The sequence below is a fragment of the Alnus glutinosa genome, chromosome 9, assembly GCF_958979055.1.
Source record: "Alnus glutinosa chromosome 9, dhAlnGlut1.1, whole genome shotgun sequence".
Classification (NCBI taxonomy): Eukaryota; Viridiplantae; Streptophyta; class Magnoliopsida; order Fagales; family Betulaceae; genus Alnus; species Alnus glutinosa.
The window spans coordinates 27,069,110-27,092,364 of NC_084894.1; the positions used below are offsets into that span (position 1 = coordinate 27,069,110).

Here is a 23,255-nt window from a genome sequence, read left to right on the forward strand (position 1 = left end):
GTTTGGGGGCTACAGTTTACAATCTTTGGAAGCAAAGGAATGATCTTGTTCATGGGAATGTTCCTCGCGCAGAAGAAAGCATTGTGCATGGCTCGCATTCGGTGGCAGGTTAGGTTCGAAAATGATGGCCGGTCTCCATGCCAAGGATACTGCTCACAACCTCCAGCTGCTGCAAGTTTGGAATTTGCAATGTGGTGTAATTGGTCCCAAGCTTTTCTGTTGCTACAAAGTTGGTGCTTTTTCTGATTTGTGGTTTGTAATGGAGTTTTAGTTTCTCTGTTCTTACAGAGTTAGTGTTCTTCTAAGTTGTTTGTGCTGCTGTATCAACTTGCCGTTTTTTACTTGCTGGTTTGGGCTGTTGTTTCAGCTTGGTGTTGCTTTGTTTTGTGTTTCTTTGTTCCCCTTTTCTTTAGGGTTGTATCCAGATTTACTGGAGAGACTTTTGTTCTTGAGTTTGGTTTATAAAGCTTTTATTCATAAAAGAAAAATACAAAATTGGTCCATGTATTCTTTTGGTTGTGTATCAAATCAATCCTTGAGTTTTCGAAATTAAAGTGATAAAAATTATTCTTTGGACTTTCTGACGGTGTAAAATTAATTTTTCCATCTATTTTCATTAGTGGCCGTTTGCCACATGTTTTTTTTTTTTTTTTTTTTTTAAAAAAAAAGCCAATTACTCCAATATTTTTTTTTCAAAAAAAAAAACATTTGGCCTACTCACTAAAATTCTTAATTCTGCCCCTAGCTTTCTAGGAGATTTCCCACCAATTTGAACTTCATCTATATGCATGTTTATACCATGTACTTATGTTTCACAATCCAACAATATTCCAACCTACAAAGATGTCGTAAGTGATATATATATATATATACACCAATTAAAAAAGCTAAATCAATATTATAAAGTGGTCTGTACGTGTCTACGTTTGCATAGGAAACAAGGTTGTCTTTAAGCAAATACTATATATAATGAATTAAGTAATAAGAAACAGACATGCATGAATGTTCACATTCATGGAAAAATCGGTATATTATATATTTCAGAATTAATATTAAACAGCCCCATGGGTGGTTATAAATACACGGTAATCTTGGTCTGCACGGCTAGAATTAGGATTGTCCCTAGCTTGTATCAAGGGATTTGTAATAAGCTTCCTTAATACAAGGGATTTACAAGTAAGGCTTCACCTAGAATAAGGGGATTTACAACTCCTACAATCACGGTGTTTACAGCTCACGCCAACACTCCCCATCAAGTTGGTGCATACAAGTCTCTCATAGCCAACTTGTCAAGTGAGTTGTAAAAGATTATGCTGCATACCGCCTTTGTGAGTACATCTGCCAGCTGGTCTTCAGACTTCACGAAAGGAAATATAATTATCATGTCCTCAAGATTTTGCTTGATGAAATGTCGGTCCACTGCCACGTGTTTGGTCCGATATGTTGGATAGGATTGTGAGAGATATCAATGGCAGCTTTATTATCGTAGAACATATTCATCTCACAGCTTGGGGCAAAACCTATTTCCGTTAGTAGTCTTTTAAGCCAAAGAAGCTCATAAAGACCTTTAACCATTCCACGGAATTTGGCTTCAGCACTTGACAAAGCCACTACATTCTATTTCTTACTTCTCCACATCACAAGATTCCCGCCAACAAACATGAAGTAGCCCAAGGTGGATTTTCGGTCTGACATATTTCCTGCCCAATCTACATTTGTATATCCCTCGACGTTGAGGTGACCGTTTCTAGAAAACATAAGCCCTTCCCCTGAGGATGACTTTAAGTATCGAAGAATTCTAAGCACCGCATCCATGTGATCCTCACACGGACAGTGCATAAATTGATTTATTACACTTACTGCAAAGGCAATGTCAGAGCAAGTGTGTGATAGATAAATAAGCTTTCCGACTAATCTCTGGTACCTTTCTTTGTTTTTCGGCACGTGGTCTGGATATTCTCCCAGTTTGTGGTTTTGGACGATTGGTGTGTCTACCGATTTGCAATCTAGTAGTCCCACCTCAGATAAAAGGTCTAGGATATATTTCCGTTATGTACTATATTCGAGCATACATGTATATCTACAAATAAATTTAGACCTTGTAGATATAGATGTATTGACGGAGATAATGTTAGAACTCAAAACTTTTATTTTGATACTATGTTAAATCAATACTTATCTTAAAAACTTAAACTAATAAGAAAGTGTAAGTTTATTAATTTAATTTATATTCTAACAATGTAAATCAGAAATTCGATTCGTCACTAGTAATTTTTTATAATGCCCATTCAACTGTTTTTAATTCCCACTAAACTAACTTTGAATTACGTGAGACACACTTTTGTTAATTGAATTCAAAATTCAAATAAATTCATATCAATGTAATAAAATCATAATCCCCTAGCTTACTCTCGTTCTCTGCATGAGGAGGATCAGGTGTAGGATGGTTTCGAGGGCCTTTGTAGTCTACATTGAACAAAGTCCTCTCATTCTCTACATGAGGAGGGTTAGGTATAGGATGGTTCCGAGGGCCTTTGTAGTCTACAAGGAACAAAGTCCTCTCGTTCTCTACATGAGGAGGATCAGGTGTAGGATGATGCCGAGGGCCTTCGAAGTCTACATTGAACGAAGTCCTTTCATTTTCTGCACAACAAGGTTCAAATACCATATTGAATCACCAATTATTAAAAATATTTTATATCCTTATCATAGAATATTATAAATATGTATTCAAAAGGGATCCATGAGAACTCCCAAAAGGGGTTAGCTCAAATAGTAAGGGCTTTGGTTTTGGTGGCATTCTCATCAGGTCTAATATCTGAATCCTCTTGAGTGCAAATAATTTTTTGGGGCCTTGTCTACTACGAAGTCGAAGTCTTACCGGATTAGTTCAAAAAATGAATATAAACATTATCAAACATATCCGAAGTGAAGCGGCCACATTCGTTACAGGAGGAGGAGGAAAAGGATGCATCCTCAACATAAAGTCCTTTCACTCACTGCACAAGGGTGTATTAACTTATGCAACCAATTCAAATAATACAAAGAAAATAAATCTAATGGTTTTTACGGACCGAAATTCCCTACAATTGACGATTCATATTGTTAGCCGACGAAGTCAAAGTGTTACCCGTTTAGTTCAAAAAATGAATATAAACATTATCAAACATATATACTTGAAAGTGAAGCGGCCACATTCATTATAGGAGGAGGAGGAAAATGATGCACCCTCGGCATATCATCATTGGCCTCACTTGATAAAGTCCTTTCACTCCCTGCATGTACAAGGGTGTATTAACTTATGCAGTCAATTCAAATAATACAAAGAAAATAAATTTAATGGTTTTTACGGACCAAAATTCCCTACAATTGAAGATTCATATTGTTACTTTTAACCCTTTTTTTGGGGGCAAGGGTATGTGAGAGATATTTTCCTACCTAAGCAAAGGGGCCATCCGAGCAGGGCCCTCTTACTATCCCTTGTTATTGCCCTTACTCCCTCCTCTTCGGGTAGGGAATGGTAGGAAAAGATGTTTTCAATCAACATTGTTAGTAAAGAAAAAAGTTAACATACCATAGGGGATTGTGCGAGCAAGGCACGTTATGGAAAGTGTAAGCAGGAAGAAGAAACACAGCCATGCTTGAAACCCCATAGCTCTCTCTCTTGGAGAAACAATGTGAAAATCTGTTCATGACCATTCACTATTTGTACAGGAAAAATTGTAGCATTTAAGTCCAGCGCACCAAACCTGATTTTATCAGATTTGTTCATCAATGACGAGAATCTAATTAGAGTTAAAAAACCAAATTGATAGATTTTCAATTTAACAAGACTAATACTACTCTTTAGACTCATTTCATATCTCATTAATAACTGTTGGCTCGTTTGGATAAAAATTAACTGCAAACCAATCTAATAAAGTGACTTGTGTTCCTATTTCTTAAAGCATGTTAGAAATATATATATGAATTTTTATTAATCCTATTAAAAAAAAAAAAAAAAAAACACATGAAGAGCACATGTTATTAAAAAAACATATAATTCTCACACATGCTTTTGGAACGTGTCACTTTATTAAACTGATTTGTAAAAATTAGCTACAAACTCTGTCCATTAGTTTAAGTGTATGGTCCAACAACATTTGTCAATAAGGTAAATTTTGTGAGTTAATGACCTAATTAATTGCATAATATGTAATTTATTATGGTAAATGACGTTCATAAATCTATAAAATGGGAGTTTTATGTATTTACTATTAGGCATTATTAAGATATATATATATATATATTAAACATATATTATTTGCACAACTCTTACACAATAATTGCATAACAATACTAATGTGTCTAACATTTTTTTTAAAAAAAAATATAAAAAATGAAAATGCTAAACACATCAGCATTATATTATTGTGCAATTGCTATGCAAAATTATTGTACAATTATTGTGCAAAACTATTGTACAGCTAACATATCTATATTAGTTTTATACTAGTGTTAATTAGTCAAAAATACGCTTTTTGAGAAAGTTGATTGAAAAACTAGTCGTGCAGTTATAATGGCTAATTAACTTATCAATTAAAAATGGTAAGTAAATTGGGCTCACAAACAATTGTTCAACTTTCCATATATTTGCATTATCCATCTATGAACTATTATCTGCCACAATTCACACACTTAAGCAAATAACTCAACAATTTTAGATTACGAAAAGTATCTCTCCTTATCAATGTTAAAGTTTGATTTTTGTCAAAATATTAACTCCTATTTTGAACTTGAATAAAAGCTAGAGTAATTTAGGGTTTAAATATGATTTTTCATTATTAATAAAATTTTCTTTTCTATTAATAACTTATTTACTCAAATATTAATTTTTTATAATATTAAAATGCACTAACCTTGCATAATTCATTTTATCATTAAAATTATATTAAGGGTTAAATATAAAATTGGTCCATGTATTTTTTTGGTTGTGTATCAGTTTTCAAAAGTGATAAAAATTATTCTTTGCACTTTCTAATGGTGTAAAATTAATCTTTCCGTCTATTTTCATTAGTAGGCCGTTTGCCACGTGTTAAAAAGAAAAAGAAAAAAAAGCATGTTACTCCAATCATGTTGCACCATAAATACCATCTCCACTAAGGTTGAAAATGTGGTTGCGATTGGTAAAATTGGATAACCGCATGCTTTTTAAAAGATTGGGCATTTTGAGTGTTGGACATATTTTTTAAAAGATGTTTTGGCCAGCCACCCCCATTTTGTCCAAAGGGGTGGCTCCCCTCTTCTTCTTCTTTTTATTTTTTTTAATTATTATTATTTTATCTCATTTGTTTTTTAAAGCTTTTATTTTTTATTTTTTAAGTTTTTTAATGCATAGAACACATGTCAATACTTGAGAGTAGACACATAACAATACCTATCAGTATCGTTAGTTTTTGGACAAAAATTTGAATGAAGATACCATCTCCATCTTTTTCCATATCCCAGGTATCACTTGTGATAAGAATTGAAGCACAAGAGACAAAAAATAAAAAATTTAAACCAAATGTACCAATACCCTATTTAACCCAAATCAATATTATAAAGTGGTCGGTGTCTTCGTTTGCATAAGAAACAAGGTTGTCTTTAAGCAAATACTATAATGAATTAAGTAATAAGAAACGTACAGACATGGATCATGAATGCGACCAAGTACACAGAATCCAGCTATCCTAGTGCACAATCTAAGATTCAACATCATATTGCTCATCGATTCAAATGCAAATTATATCATATTTTTAGACATGTACACTGTTTTCTTCACAGGCCAGAAAAACGTCCATTATTTGATATCATCTTCGAATTCAGAGCCTTGTATCTGCCAATGGTTGCCATGCTGCCTAGATGCTTGTAAACAAATGGATCTCCGAGCTCCATTCCGATCCATTTGCACCATTGGCATGACCTCCACCAGATTGTTGAATAAAAAAAATTAGAACCAAACACTAGTCTTCACCTTCAACGTTTTCACCTGACACCTGATCATCAATAGTAGTATCCATATCACCTGAGACAGCATCAAAATAGACACACTCGTCCGCACTTCCATCTGTATCAACCACAATGTGAACTCCACACTTCTTCACTTCAGCCCAGCTCGAAAGCTCGAAGGACACCTCCATTTCCTCTCCATTTACAATCTCCACTATTTTTCCTGAGGGATGTCCGAGCACCACCACTTTATTTCTTACAACAGGAATGGGTAAAATTTTTGGGAGAAGAACCTGTCGGTGGTTTCTAGTTTTATTATGGATTATCAAGGCCATTTCACTCATTGGCGGATCCAATTCTTCCTTTTTTGCATAAACAATGCAAATAAGCAATATGCAAAGCTCACCTTCTGCAAGAGAAGGAACATGAAAGGATATTGAAGATCCAATTCTCTTATGACAGAACCAATCTGGAACCTCAATGCCAGGGAGGCAAACGAAACGGTTACACATATCACATTGGGGTGATGGACACTGTTTCAAAAAAAAATGTTCACATCATTGAACGAGAGAGAGAGAGAGAGAGAGAGAGAGAGAGAGAGAGAGAGAGAGAGAGAGAGAACCAACCTGGAGGAGACTCTCCTTCAAAGCAGGAGATAGATTGTTGCAATCAAACAAATCAATGAATGAATTAGAATCCAAAATTAAGCCCTCAATATTATGCAGTTTGCAGCAGTCAAAAAGGTGAAGACTGGCCAATTGAGAAGTAGTACTAGTACTCTTCGAAATTGAGACTGTTTCCAGCATTGAGCAGGCAGCTGCAAAAAGGACCTCTACATTTGTGGGGAGGTCTAATATTGAAACAAGAGATTCACACTGATCTAAATACAAGTATTGTAATTTAGGAAGGCTACGGATGCAATCAGGTAGTTTACTAAAATTGTTTTGTGATAAATCCAAGCCCTGGAGTGAAGCTAAACTCCCAATATCCTTGACAATCTCATTGTCAGACAATTTGCAGTTACTGAGAGATAGTCTTCCCAAAGAACCAAATCTAGCTCGTAGCAAGCTAATGGGATTCATGTTTTTTGGAGATATCCACTATGAGAAACTTGAGAACCGAGGTTCTAAGAATTGACCCTCACATCCACTTAATGATACACCTTTGAAATTCTTTGAAAGACCAAAGGAGGATGGTGGCGTCTCTTCTAAAGATATCATATTCTCTAGTTTCTCCGGTAACTCATCAAGTTTCAAACCGGACAAGTTAAGTCTTTCAAGAGATTTGAAGTTAGAAATACTTCTTGGAAGATTCTTAAGGTTATTGCATCCATTTAAATTCAGTAAAACTAGACCTTTTAGATATTCAATAGACTCATGCAGCTCAACCAAGTTTATGCAACCTTCAAGTATTAGCATCTCCAAATGTGGGACTTGTAAGAAGTTGGGAGATTTGGTAAGATTTTTGGAATAGCTGAGATTAATAACTTTCAACTTGTTGAGTACCTGTGAAAAAGAAAACAATTATATTCTTTTTTAGAAAAGAAAGAAGCATTTCTTGTGAGTTATATATTTAACATCAAGGGACTAAAATGCATAGCAAGACTTGTCATACTCTGTTATCTTTCCAAATTTGCTTGATATTACTATGTTGCATGTCAAGAACAACAAGATTCTCTAGATGAAAATTTTGTGGTAGAAGTTTCAGAGGGCATTTATGCCAACAAAGCCATCTTAGCTCTTTGGAAAGATGTTTGAAACATCCTGTAAGAGACACAGTATTGATCTCAAGCAATCTCAAATTCTTCATCTTTGCAAATGTACATCTTCAAGTACAGGCAAATTTAGGACGAGACCTTCCACTGCTTTTGTTCCCTGACAAAATAGATAGTTGGATTAGCAACACATCTTCTCATCTCTATTTATAGCTAAAACACCTTCGAATTGGAGTAGGCTTAGATATTTTCACCTCCACAATTTTTTTTTTCCAAAAAAAAAAAAAAAACCACAAAATGATTTAGGCATGTACTAGAATGGCCTAAGACTTGATTGCGTACCTCTTATTATTTTATTTATTTTTAATGTTATAAGATTTAATTTAGAGAAATTTTGGATTTATGATCATAGATAAATGTCGATATGTTATTTGAATTATGACGTATGCTTGGCAAAAAGACAACTTTCATGTATACCTACATAACACATATCATGCGAATCTGTGTGTGTGTGTGTACACATGGCTATATATAATTGCAATGTCTCTTACCGTATGTTGTCTTAGTACATTTAATGCATCCTCATGAAACCACAACCTGCTAAGTTTTCCAAGATTATAAGGTCGCTTTTTGCGAACAATCTCCCTTCCCATATCTCGAATAAGATCATGCATCCTCAACTTATTTTGCATATCAATTGTTATGAGGGACCTCTAAACGAGAAGACTAAGATCACTTTTTGGAAGAAACCCACAACCATGAAGTATTCTGATGGCATATTCTTTGTCCATACCGATAAAAAAACATGCAATATCAAGAAATGTCATTTTCGCATAGGGTTCTAGTGATTCAAAGCTTAATATAAGAATTTTTTTGAATATTATTGTAAGGAATTCGTTGTAATTTTTCTAATTCACTTTTCCATTCAAAAACACTTCTTTGAGATAGAAAAGAACCCAAAACCTCAAGAGCTAATGGAAGTCCTCTTGCATACTCCACCACACTAATCAAAAGCTCCTTGTAATCATCTGTTGGACTGGCCATCTCAAAGGCATGATAGGAGAAAAGTTGAAGACACTCCCAATTATTCAATTCTTCAACCTTATATTTTTTATTGAATCTAAGTTGAGTAAGGATATGCTCATCTCTTGTTATTACAATGATTCTACTCCCTGAACCAAACCATTCAAAGTTTCCAACTAATGCTTGTAGTTGTGTGTTGTGATCCACATAATCAAGAATAACAAGAACTCTTTTGTCACGAAGTCTTTTTTTAATCTGTATGATTCCCTCATCAACACTGTCAATCTTCAAGTTCATTTTCAAAATATTATTAAGAAGTTGTTTTTGTAAACGAACTAAGTCATTGGGATTTTTTGAACTTTCTTTCAGGTTTGAAAGAAAACTACTTCCTTCAAAAACAACACATATTTCATTGTACACAACCTTTGCTACGGTTGTTTTACCAATTCCACCCATCCCATAGATGCCCACAGTGCGAACGACCCTTGTTTCAAGATTTAATAGATTTTTCATCTTTACAACATGAGAATCTATTCCAACTTGATGCTGGGCAACATTCATGCGAGCAGGATTTACTTCATACGAAGCTTCTTTAACAATCTCCTCAATGAATCTTGCTTCATACCTGATTATTAAGATTCATATATGTGTATGGAAAATAGAAAAAGAAAAATAAAGTAAGCACAAGGAAGGAAAAAGAATAAATAAAATGATGAGTCATCAAGAGGGTACGTATCAAGAAGATATGTTATCATCCCATATTCCCATATATGCCAGAGACTAAGATGTCATGGCAAGCATCTAAGTTATAACATATTTATTAAGAATATCAATGAAGTATATTTGTTCATAATTTATTGTCCTACTCAATGGCATCCCATATATATATATATATATATATATATATATATATATATATTATTTTCATGGACAAAGCCATTAACCATTTTACAGGAAGTAAAATGATTTAGCTATAGTCCACACGGTACATGTGGATCTCATCCCCATGAATTTGTATATAGCATGAAAATTTAACAAGTAGATCGAGTTAAATAACACATGACAAGCCTATCTCTATATTTTGATTGAATAAGACGCAAGTACTCTTACCACCGAAGAGATAGAAATTGATTAATTAATTAAGAGGGAGTAGAATAGAATTAATGGAATAGATAGGGTTATTTTTCCCCTTTTTTTTTTTTCTTTTTTTTTTTTTTTCTTTTTGACATAAAAGACAAAAACAAATTAAAAACTGCTTTAAAGAGCACAAGAGTTTGTAGCATAATACCCATTTGCAAAGCTTTCAAGATCCCAACCCGAACATTTCGCAGCTTCAGTAAGAGATGCTCTCCACCTTTGCACCCTCTTTATATTAGTTTGAAACCGCTTTTCATGCCTAGCAAAGGCTTCCGCAAAAGTTCCGGTCTGATTTCGAACATCTGAGGGGTTTACGTGATAAAATACCGAAAGAAGAATACTGCCTATGGTATTCTTACAGTGCACGATCTCTGCAAGTTCATTGAGGCACCACCTCGAAGAAGCATATCCTTTGGAGAAAACCACAATCGAAAACCTTGATCTTTGAATCGCGTTGAGAAGTTCGGTACAGATGTTCTCCCCGCTTCGAAGCTCCTTGTCATCTCGAAAGGTACGAATTCCAAGTCGTACCAAGGCAGAATAAAGGTGATCGGTAAAGTTTTTTCGGGTGTCTTTACCTCTGAAACTCAGGAAGACATCCCAACTAGATTCAAAAGATAATGGAATTGTTGTGGTAGCCATGGAAGACGAGGTGCTTCTTGTGGTTGGGTTGGAATGAACTGAAAAATGAGACATATTCGGCAAGTTAACGAGGAGGAGGATATTTAATTTTGCAAAGCAGATCGAAAAATGAGAAAGTTCATCTACTAAACATAAATCTAAATCTAAATCCAAATTCAATTTCTTTTTATGATGATTCATTTTTTTTTAGATCCTCTAAGGCCTGAGCAAAGTTTCACGCTACTAATTAATAGGCCAGGACACGATAATGATGATTAAGTGGTATCCAAACTTACTAATAATTTGGTTGCTGATTTTTATTGAAACATATAATTTCTCTATTATTGAAAAAAAAAAATAGCAACAAGAAATTCCTACCAGAGACCATAATTTCTCAAGCATTAATATAATTTCTAAAACATTAATATAATTTCTCAAAAAAATAGCAACAACAAAATGGGTTTAACGTACGGTCTGTTTCTGGGTTTGATGGCCGATAAAAGACTTGGATTAGATTTCGTGGGAAACCAAAACAAAAAGAGAGAAAATTTTGGGTTCAGACTTGAGAGAGAAAGGATTTGATGCACAAACTCCTCATAAAAACACGACTACTCCCTCAACTACTTCTGATTTGATAGGTTTGTTAAGTACATTGACTTATTAATCTTAATTCTAAGTCAACACGAACGTGGCACACATTAGTGCAAGAAGTTGACTTCCATATGTATTCTAAATGGAGGGAGTAGTCGTGTTTTTATAGACACAATTTTTTTTATAGACACAATTTTTTATAAACCAATTTCTAAATGTGACATATGTCCTTTAAATTATGAATGAAGCATGTGAGAAACACATGCAATTAAAAAAACAATTATAAAAAAAATTATATTCTAAATATATTCTAACAAATATAAAGAAAATTATAGGTATGCAACGCTCTGACTTAGAAGCAAAACTTCACATTAAACCTTTAGTTTTAAGATGAACGAAAAGATAATTTTTTTAAAAAATTATTAGTATGTAACGCTCTGGTCAGTCTTTCATAGTCGCAAAGTCATATAAAGTACACCAAAGCAATTTAAAGGAGAACATGCGAATGTATTATAAAATGTACTTTATTAAAAATATAAGTGAATGCAAAAACTCAACGCAATCATTTGAATCTGTCATAGGGTTCTAAGGCCCTAAGATGATTAGTTGTATCAATCACTACCTTCTTTTTTCTTTTTCTTTTTTAATGTTTGATAGACGGGATTTGATTCCTACACAACACCATCACAACAACTGCACAACACTCCCTCACATGGGAGTGGGCCCCCACACACTAAGTCCCACCCCATATGAGGAAGTATTGTGCAGTTGTAATGGTGATGTTGTAAATCTATCATTTTCGACCCATATTCATTTAATTACTTTTCGTTTCGATATGTTTGCATTTGCTTTAAGTAAATTGAAAAATTAAAAATACTTATTTAACAATATAACTCAAAGTCAACACCCTAGCCTGTATAAAATAGTGTCAAAGACGGGAGTTGAATTTTCCGAATGTGGGTGCACGTTTCACGCGTAAATGGTTATACCCCTCCATTTTTAATTTGGTCAATGAAGTTGAGGTCCCTCAAAGTGTGAGACGGTGACAATACGTTAACTATTTAAACAAACCAAAAAAAAAAATGAGATAAATAATCCCCTGCCGGCCTATGGGGTGGCTTACACACCATCCAAATCTATTTGGAGTGGCTCGCAGGTTTTCATAGAGCTGCAGCCACAGTGGCGGAGCCGAGACTTGAGTTTAGGGGGGTGAAATTAAAAAAATATATATATATATATATATATATATATATATATATATATATATATATATATATTGAGAGAGCAAAACTAAAAAAATAACTCCTCCCATTAACATAAAATTTCAAATTAATCAACAATTGAATTTAATTTAATTTTTTTCTATTTTTAATTTTATAGAAATAAATCTAAAGATTATTTGAGAATACTAAATCTTTCTTGTCAGATGAATGGTAGATAAAAACTATATTATGCAGCATTTTTCATTTTTTTATGCCTTAAAATAATTCTCTTTTTTTTTTCAAAGAACATAATAGTTTACTCATAGAGAATAATAGTATAAATAAATGGGGTGAAAAGTATTTATTATTTTTCAAAAAAGAAAAAAACTTGTAATTTGATGACACAGTTATCGATCCTTTGTAGATGCTTACCACAATAATTCCCTTTATGAATCCTCTGTAGACACAATAATGTGATTTAACGACACATTATTTTTCATCCAGAGACGACCATTAATTTCTTTTACCTTCTTATTTATTTATTTATTTATCGCCAAACTCTAAATTTTAGACAACCCCTCTGCTCGGCCAAAACAGGAAAAAAGTTTTCAACTTGTTCACTCTGTTTCAGTGTTTCACTCTCTCTCTCTCTCTCTCTCTCTCTCTACTATTGGTGGCTTTAAGGGTTTTTATCTGGTTCTATATGAGATGTCAACAGCCCTACAAACGACGAACACCTTGCAAACTCAATGAGCTTGGATATATTGGAAATGGTAGGGTTCATTTCTCATTCTTGGCTGGGTTTGGCAAAGTGTTTCCTGCAAAACTCATCTTTCTTTTTGTCTTTATTCGTAGTATCTACATACTCTCTCCCTCTCTCTACATTTTCCATGTATATGAATACTTTATAAGTAGAAGAGTTGTTGAAGATGAGGGATGGGGTGAGGGGGCCGGGGAGAGGCACTTGTAGAAAAATTAATTTTGTGAGGGAAAAATGAAACTTTTAGAAGGTGAGGGGGCACTAGTGATGAGTTGGGAGGGGGGGCGAGTGCCCCCTCTTGCTCCCCATTGGATCCGACCCTTGTGACGACTCTTTTTTTTTTTTTTTTTTTTTTTTTTTTTATAATATAAATCAGAACATTTGCATAAACATTAATCTCTTAAATATAAACGAGTCATCACAGTGGCACGACGATATGTCGTAAAGCCAACATAAGGTACATACCCCATAATATATACCTGATAATCAAAGTAACACACCTAATAACATCTATGCAGCGGAAAACATAATTTGAACAGCAGAAGTCACATCTATAAACATAAACTGATATTTACACAAAAAGAGCCATAATGTCTATTTGCTTAAGGCTTATCCAAATAATAATTGCATCGAAGAATGGCTTTACAAATATTATGTGACACAAGCGTCATAAGACATATACCAAACCTATAAAATAAAGGACACCCAAAGTCCCATAATTATGACCGTCGCGGCGAGCTTCAGTCATAATATCCCAAATACACTTTTACAACACCATCAACTACGATCGGAATACCTGCAACCAAAGGAACGTCATCTATACAGTTGTGGGGGTTTGCCACATCCGTATAGGTGGAATTATGAGCCCACCATCTTAGCATAAATAAATACACTAAGACCTCAGAGGTATACTATTCACTGAGTTTTCGCAAAGAACCAACTTTTCAATTTCTGGTCATGAGTGCACTATAACAGCCACTAATCTTATAAACTTTTGTTTGAAAACTCACATAGCTGATATAGCAAACACCGACTAATAGAAAACATTTAACATACTAGGCAACAAAGATTATACGTAGAAGATTCGTTATAGGAAACAATGGCATTTAAATCATGCAACCATCCGGTAGAAATATACATAAGTTCTTTTCCATTGAGACTCTTATGCATACTAATACGTCTAGCAAAACTACTCATAGTATAAAAACATCACTCATGAAAACAATGCTATACATGCTCATGTAAGTTTCGATTGTATTCCTATGGGGCGTTGGTCTCCCAATACTAGTCATGCGTATATTCCTAAGGGGCGTAAATCTCCCAATACTAGTTCATGTGTACGTTCGTATGGGGCGTAAATCCCCTGGGGCGTCGGTCCCCACATAGTTCATGCGTGTGTTCGTATGGGGCGTATGTCCCCCCACTAGTTCATACGTAAGGGGCGTATATCCCCCACTAGTCCATGCTTTTGGGGCGTAGATCCCCCTGGGGCGTATGTCCCCCTTCTAGTTCATGCGTTTGGGGCGTAGATCCCCCTGGGGCGTATGTCCCCCTTCTAGTTCATGCTTATGGGGCATAGATCCCCCTAATAGTTTGTTTATGCGTTCATGTTTCATGCTCAATGCTCATGCTTAAATACTATACATTTAATTTTATAATCATGCTTTTAACTCATGCTTTCTTTATAAAACATAAACAGTTCTACATGTCATTTCATAGACAATTTTCATAACTTAAATTTCCAACTTATACTCGTTCTAAAATCGCATATCATATTCATATTTCAAAACATCATCATAATTTCAATAAACTCAAAAGTACTCAAAGCATCTAAAACAGATCATAATCAACATACAGTTGGTTCAGGTTTGTAAAATACTATTCATTTTACAATTCATCATATATGAAAATAATACTTCTTAGTAAGTAGAATACTCACCTTGGCTGCATTGGACTCATGACTCGAACTCTACATTGGAGAACTCATTAAAGTCTCCAATCCGGACACTATCCTGCAAGCATTAGTAACATTAGACTATGTTATTGAACTCTATACTCAATGACACGTACACTACCTACGTGCTCACACGTCGCTTAATCCGCTTCTAAGGATAGTTAGGTACCTTGATTACCATTATGTTGATCATTGGTTATAGATTATTCATCTTATTATCTCTAAGATACCCATATTATCCTACTTGCTTATTTATTTATTTACCAACTTAACATTATATATCGGACCCATATGCATGTGTGTGTATATATATATATATATATATATATATATATATATATATATATACACACACAACACAAGTTAAGTTTTAGCCTAATTTGATAGTACATTAACTATTCCAAATGGATTCAAAGCCTTACTAGGTATCTTAAGCTATTATTAGGCTAATTCTCGGTTCTAGGTCCTTATTATATCTTGCTTATTAACCCAATGATGCACTTAGAGCACTAGTAGCAGATGCCCTATAAGTGGTTCTATTCCCTAAAATAAGGAAAATTTGAAAAAAATCACAAAAAATCAAACCACAATAGATGCCCTATTTTAGATGATGACCCTTGGGAAGCTACAGTGCTTCCCAATACATTGGGAAGCACTGTAGCTTCCCAACATGTTATTATAATCCAAGAAAAAAGATAGTCTCTCTCCTCTCTCCTCTCACGGTTCCCAATCGCCTCCCTTCTTCTTCCTCGTCGCGCGTCTCTCTCTCTTTCTCTCTCTCTCTCTCTCTCTCTCTCTCTCTCTCTCTCTCTCTCTCTCTCATGTCCTCTACTCTCTCATTCTCCAGAAGAACCATCGGAGAACAGCCAAAAATCAAACAATATCACTACAACCCAAACAAACAAACTCAGAGTAGATATCCAAGACTCTTTCTTCTTCTTCCCACCGCTTCTCTCTCTCTCTCTCTCTCTCTCTTTCTCGGATACTTGTGCGACTCCTCCCGCCGCCACGTGACAGCTCTGAACCTCTCTGGATTCAATCTCTCAGGCGCACTTTCGCCGGATCTCGGCCACTTGCCGCCCTGCGCTTCCTCTCCAACCTCTCTTGTCGCCACCAACCAGCTCTTCGAACCATCCTAGGCGAGCTATCGTCCCTCTCTGTCCTCCGATTCCTCTATTTAATCTCTCAACGCTCCCCGAGCTCTGGATCGATTTGGGAAGTGGGCTGTGCGTGGAGGAAGAGAGAGTAGGTGGAGAAGAGAGGGGGTGAGTTGGGGGATATCTGAGAGAGAACCGGAAGAGAAAAAAAAAAAAAAAAAGTCTCAGAGAGAAAAAGAAAGAAGAAGAAGAAGAAGAAGAGGAGGAGGAGCAGGAAAGTGGAATCTGGAATGAGTGGATGCTTCTGAATTGCAATGAAAAAAAAAAAGATAAAAAAAGAAGTAAAAGATAAAAAAAAAATATTATTTTAATATATAGGGAAAGATAAAGGGAAGCTGTTGTGGGGTGCTTTTGTATAGGGAAAAAAAAAAGTAGTTTGGTTCCCTAAATTTTCCCTAAAATAGGAAAAATGGTTGGGAACCTGCTGTTAGTGCTCTTATACATATTTGTTGTATCACATTATTATTGTTCACCCTTATGCATTTATTACATTGTCTTAGTACGCCCGTTGTACACTAATTCTTCCTCATTCCTTCTCTCTAATTCTGATCAATCTATACAACAAATCTCTCAAAATTAGCCCAAATGGTCCATAACAAAGAACTCCCGCCCAATACTTGAAATCCTCATTTACATATTAGAATCAACCCCCCTATGAGTCATACAACTAATCCACATCTCATAATCAAACTATACTCCAATCTAAAAATGAACACCCAATCCCAAGATATTAGTAATTTCAACATAAAATCAATCATCCAACAAACAACACAAGGATTAATTAAAATCATCTAACAAGCCATAGCTTACCTTCAAGACTCTATATAACCAATACTAATACGTCAATATTTAATGAAAATCAACTCTCAACAACCCACATGAAAACTAGAATTCTATTACAACACACAACAAGATTCCTTATATAAATTGCCAAGATTTTTCCTTATAACCAACCTTCAATATCAATGGTCATTCATTAAAATAAGTCAAAACCCCTCTTTTACATACAATCGCCCATAGTCATTAAGGACTACCAAGGATCAACCACAGACCTTAGACGCCACATAAAACTAAATCCATCACAAGTATTAACCTTAATCCTCAACAATTAATCAAAAACTAACATTATTAAATTACTAATCCAAAAATCCATATTTGAATCCATTAAAGCACAACACCAAATATAGCAAGGTTTTCCTTCACATCAACTCACTAAAATTCCAATGATCATAAGCCACAATTGTCTACCAAATTTCTTCCAAAACTAAACCCAATTCAATCAAACATTCTACCATCAACATAATGGAGCAATAACCATCAATTAACACAATTATCCCCAATTTACTACTACCGACCAGATCTGAATTTTCCCAAACTACCCTTCATAATCACTTTTCATTCCAACATCAAGCACTTACCACAAAGCATCCTTCATAGGTTATCAAAAATCAAGAATCAAAATCTATAACAACATCATTCGGCCATCACCAAGAGATCATTAACAATTTCATTTTCGCACCATGAATCCTATCCAAAATCAATTCATAACATAGTATAAATCATAGATAAAAACTATAAAACATTAATCAAATCTACCAAAAACCAAAACCCCATGAGGCTTATACCATTCGGCCATCCCACCCATTGAAACCCTAGATTTCTTCTATCTAAACCATACCCAAATCCAACCTCATTTTTTATAAGCATCAACCCTAAAATATAACTACAGAAATTACCCAAAAGAAAACCCTAGGATTTCAATTTATAAATCAAACCCCAAAGAAGGACCCATTCGGTCAAATCGACAATAACACACACACACACACACAACCGGCCAAACCCACAAAAGTGCCTATATGAAACCCATTCCGAAATCAAACTAAAAAGCTAGAGGAAGAGAATTTTACCTTGTTGATTTTCGTTGGTTTTCCCCCATGGCCGCGCTACACACACACACCATCACGGAAATCTCTCTCACGGGTGGTTCTGTATTGGTGTGCGAGAGATGAAGGGGGAAAGGGAAGGGAAGAAGAGAAAAGAAAAGGGGAAGTGGGTTAGGTGGCGTGCGTGAACAGAAAGGAGAAAGAGGTAAAGAAAGAAAAGAAACAAAAGAAAGAAGAAGAAGAAGAGAAGTGTGCGGTGAGGGAGAGAAAAATGGGGAAACGAAAAGAAAGAAGAGAGGTGATTCCCGTACATCACAACTACAACAAGTGTACAACACCCCTCTCACATGGGGTGGGCCCTATGTAGGGCCCACCCAATGTGAGAGGGGTGTTGTACACTTGTTGTACATGTGATGTACATTTATCATTTTCCAAGAAAGAAAGGGGAAGAGAGAGGGATTGGCCATGTGTCACTTTAAGAATGGTTGGGACAAGATAGAGTAATCTTCTCCTACCCAATCCGGCAATAACACGTGGCAAGATAGGATCTCCTTATATTTAAAATCCCCAAGATAGGATCTCCTTTATCAATGGAAAATGTTAGATTTACAACATCAATACTGGGGTCCACCCTCATGTGAGAGATTGTTGTACAGTTGTTGTATTGGTGTTGTACAAGAATCAAATCCCTTTATCAATTAATACTTGACCCCACATATTTTTAAACCATACTTTTATTAATGTAATTAATTATTTATTCAACTAGAACTCACTATAATAATTATTACTCTTTCCATTATTTTACCATAAGCTCATTTTATTTTAGTTACATAATTATTATTACCCATGATATAATTATAAACCCCATCAATTTAATAATTGTAATTTATTAATTGCTAAGTTACCTATTTATTTTCTTGGTCTTTACAACCCTGGCCGGAGGTGAGCTTCAAGCCACTCCTAGCCCCATCTAGGGTGGCTCGCAGGCCACCCTAGAGCTGGTGGTGAACTTCGAGCTACCCCCAGCCTGCTCTGGGGGCTCGTGAGCCACCCCAAATAGGGCTATGGGTGGCGCGCGGCTACCACGCCAAAGGTAGTGTAGGCCACCTCTAGGGGTGACTTGCAGACTAGTCTCAAACCCTAATTTTTTTTTTCTTAAAGAAAAAAAAAGGTAATATTGTTTTTAATTTTTAATATATTAATATATTTTCTATTAAGAGTAACACATATCACGCTTTTATTGAGTTTGACGTGGCAACCTAATAGTTTCTGTCAAGTAGTGAACGAAAATTGACTGTAAGGAGTAATTTTTCAATTTCACCAACCACAGAAACCTCTCAATTAATTTTTATACCACATAGAGTGATTTGTAAATTAAGTCAATCACAATGACCAATTTTACATTTTAACCAAATATTAATCCAAATCATATCAAAATTTAGGGGCTAAGTATGATTTTTCATTATTAATAACTTTTTTACTCAACTATTAATCTTTATAATATTGAAATGCACCAACCTTCCGTAAATCATTTCATCATTAAAATTAAGGGTTAAATGCAAAATTGGTCAATATGCTTTTACTGTGTATCAAATTAGTCATTGAGTTTTCAAAAGTGATAAAATTATTTTTGGGGCTTTTTAAGTGTGTAAAATTAATCCTTCTGTCTATTATCATTAGTACGATGGTTGCCACATGTAATAAAAAAAAAAAAAAAAAAAAAAAAAAAAAAAAAAAACCAATTATTCCAATTATATTGCGCCATATATATATATATATTTGAGCGTCTCCAACAAATTAGATAAACTCCTCATAATAGGTATTTTTAGCTAATATCACCAAATTTTCATCTCGAGCATATTAGATTTAGAAGAGATAGATATATTTTTTTGCTACAGCCAATATCTAGATATTGTTATTCGTTGTAGCACACTATAAGAATAAAATATTGTTTTTCTTGTTGGAGAAAGAGCCATCAGATTGCGTGCTCTCTATATCTTTACTTTTATCTTTATTCTTAAAGCATTAAAAAATAATATTTAAAGAAAGTAGATAATTTGTTGGAGTTTATATTAAAAAATTAATAGTTAAAATATAAAAATATGTATTTTAAATAGCTAAAATAGCTATTGTATTCATATTGCTGGGATGCTCAAAGATGTGACAAAGTCTAGTGTGTATATATATCCCCAATGACTACTAAACATTGTCACGTGCATCAAGTTTGTAAAATATTTGTGTAATATTTGTATAATATGTAACGTCGTTAGTCTTTTCTTTATTACACTTGTTCTTAGGGGCTATGCTAGCCCAAAATTTCGTTGCCACTAAATCTTTATCCACCAACCCCAAAAAAAGAAGATGGATGGTGATTTATCAATTTCTTTATAAAGTTTCACCATTTCTCAATTCACATATACATAGAAAAATTAGAAGATTTTTCACACTCATATATCACCGATTGATGTGGCTGTTGTAAAGAACTTTTTTTTTTTTTTTTTTATGAAAAAAAAAAACAAAAAATAGTACTAAGAAGAACCACTTAAAATATGTATACCATGTCAACCAGAGTAAACAATAACATTACTCCTATAAAAAAGATAGCGTGTAAACAACTATTTATTGCTCGACAAATACAAAGGTCAATTAAGGAAAAAAAATTTAAATAAATAAACAAGAAGGAAAATTACACTTTACCCTCCCAATGTTTCGCCCATTTTTCAATCTTGCCTCCAAAGTGAAAATTTTTGCAATGGACCCCAACAAAGTTTCCTAATTTTGCATTGTAGCCTATCCATTAGAGAATTCCGTCTTCCCTGGCGGAAAATGCCGTACGTGCGCAATAATTTAGTTTTTCTACTTTATATATACTTTTTATCCACTTCCAATTGACTCAACAAATGTGTATCTAAAGTTGTCACAATGATTCCACTTCCTATACCAAACCTGTGCTTTTCGACTAACATGTGTAGGTTTTCAAAGTCAATCACATCATCAAGAATAACAAGAACCTTTTTTTCCATGAAAACTTTCCTGAATTTTAATGATTCCTCTATGAGCATTCTCAATCTTCAAATTCATTGTCAATTTATCATTAAGAAATTCGTGTAAATGAATTAAGCCACCGGGCTTTTTTGAACTTTCTTTTTAAGGTTTGAAAGAAAACTACTTCCTTCAAATGCATGCATTACATATTTCATTATAGACAACTTTTTTCTAGGGTTGTTTTACGTACTCCACTCATTCTGTAAATGCCCACAATATGAACGACGTCACTAGCTTGTTTCAAAATTTATTTTTAATATGATGAACACGATACTTACTAGGTGTTTGGCGACTTCCAAGCTAGCGGGATTTACTTTACACAAAACTTCTTCAACAATCTTTCTAGTGATTCTTGATTTGTAGCTAATTATTATGATTCAAATAGAAAATTGTAATACCCCGTATTTTCAAATATTAAATAAAATATCTTAAAATAAGATTTAAGACCTAATAATATAAATTGAATAAATATGAATATTTATTAGATAATATTCATCAATCTTTTTATTCATCAATTTTAAGTATAAATGTTTATAAGATTAAATATTTACTAGAAATATAATAATATGTCTAATTTATTAAAGAGATTTAAATAAAAGAAAATTCGGATGAACAATATGTCGATCGATCCACTTACTATTCATGCCGATCAATCGACTATTTGTATCGATCAATCAACACTAAATAAAGGGAAAACCCGTGTGAACAGTGTGTCGATCGATCCACCAAAAAAATCGATCGATCGACTTTCTGTAGAAAACAGATTCATGCACTGAATCTCCAAAAATCCGATTTTTTTATACCAATTCTCCCCAAATCTTCTTCCCAGCCGTTGAATACGATCATTTTGAAGCAATCTTGGCCATCCATTTCACTATATAACGAAACCCAATCTTTTCCTTTGATCACACACCTCATTTTCTCAATTCTCTCCAAAAACTCTCTCAAATTCTCTCCCAATCTCTCTCAAATTCTCTCCCTCTCTCTCTCTCTCTCCATCAACAAGATACATAGAAGGAGGAAGATCAGAGAAGCTCTTTCTCTCCCGTGGGTAATCTCTCTCAAGCTCTCTCTCTCTCTCTCTCTCTCTCTCTCTCTCTCTCTCTCTCTCTCTCTCTCTCTCTATTTCTCAATCTCTCTCTCAGTTCACCTACTGTGAAGGAAGAAGAAAGAAAAATAAGAAGAGAAGAAGAAGAGGAAAAGAAAAAGAAAATGATATTTAGTTTTAATTAAAGTTTTGTTTTAATATTGTAATTTTGTGAGTTATTTGTTAAGTAATCTAACATTTTTAAGATGTGTTTTAAATAGGGTATTTCAAGCGGATTATTGAAATATAAAAATACGCCGTTATGATGCCCGAGTGAAAATACATTATTTTACAAAATGCGCCGTTACGCTGCCCAAATAGTTTTAAGTATTCTAAGCATTTATTATATTAACATCGTTACTCTACTCAAGTTTTATAAGGTTAAAATAAGAAATAAACATGAAGTTATTACACTTGTGTTTAAAGTATAAAACTCATTAATTATATTAACGTATTTATTAAGTTTATTTGATATAAAAATAAATATATATGCTTTTAATGTTAAAGCTTTTATAATGCCATTTTAACTAAAATGGGTATTTTGGTTATCATTTATAAATACTATTTTAATGTTCGTATGAGATATGTAGCAATATAATTAATCAATTTTATATGCCGTTATAATGTCCAAATGACATTATATTAATTAAAGATAAAAAAAAATGAAAAAAAAGAAAAGAAATATTATGCTTAAGGATCTTAATAAATGCTGTAATAAATTCTGTATAAAAGATTAGTAATAAAATATAATTGGACAAATTGAAAATGTGGAGATAATTAGGAAATTATATAAAGGTTTGAAAGTCAGGAATGAAGATAGAATTAAAATGCACTTTTAGTGAATTATACTAATTCACTATTTGCTTGTATTATATATGTTTATGTTGCAGTGATTATATTTGTGAATGATTTCCTGAAGCTAGAAGAATTACTGTGAGTATTTCTTACTCACTGAGGATGGTACGTGTGGTTTAGTTTTTCATGACTAGTGACTGCTGTTTTATTTAATTGTATTCATATGGTTTGGCATTTGGTATGTTTAACATGCTCTGGTTGGAATTATGTATATGATGTTGTTTGCATGATCATATTATGATTTATGAATGGGTTA

The 23,255-nt window shown here is 34.0% G+C and overlaps 1 long non-coding RNA gene and 1 pseudogene across 1 annotated transcript; both read right to left on the reverse strand.

The window, feature by feature from the left end:
- Positions 1 to 5,729: 5,729 nt before the first annotated feature.
- LOC133877228 (disease resistance protein RPV1-like) lies at positions 5,730 to 11,059 on the reverse strand (annotated as a pseudogene).
- A 2,486-nt stretch (positions 11,060 to 13,545) lies between these two features.
- LOC133877230 (uncharacterized) lies at positions 13,546 to 18,292 on the reverse strand. The gene is made up of 3 exons (XR_009901700.1): positions 18,037 to 18,292; positions 14,958 to 15,030; positions 13,546 to 13,835 (listed from the first exon to the last, which is right to left on the reverse strand). It is a non-coding gene; the product is annotated as an uncharacterized LOC133877230 (long non-coding RNA).
- Positions 18,293 to 23,255: the final 4,963 nt, after the last annotated feature.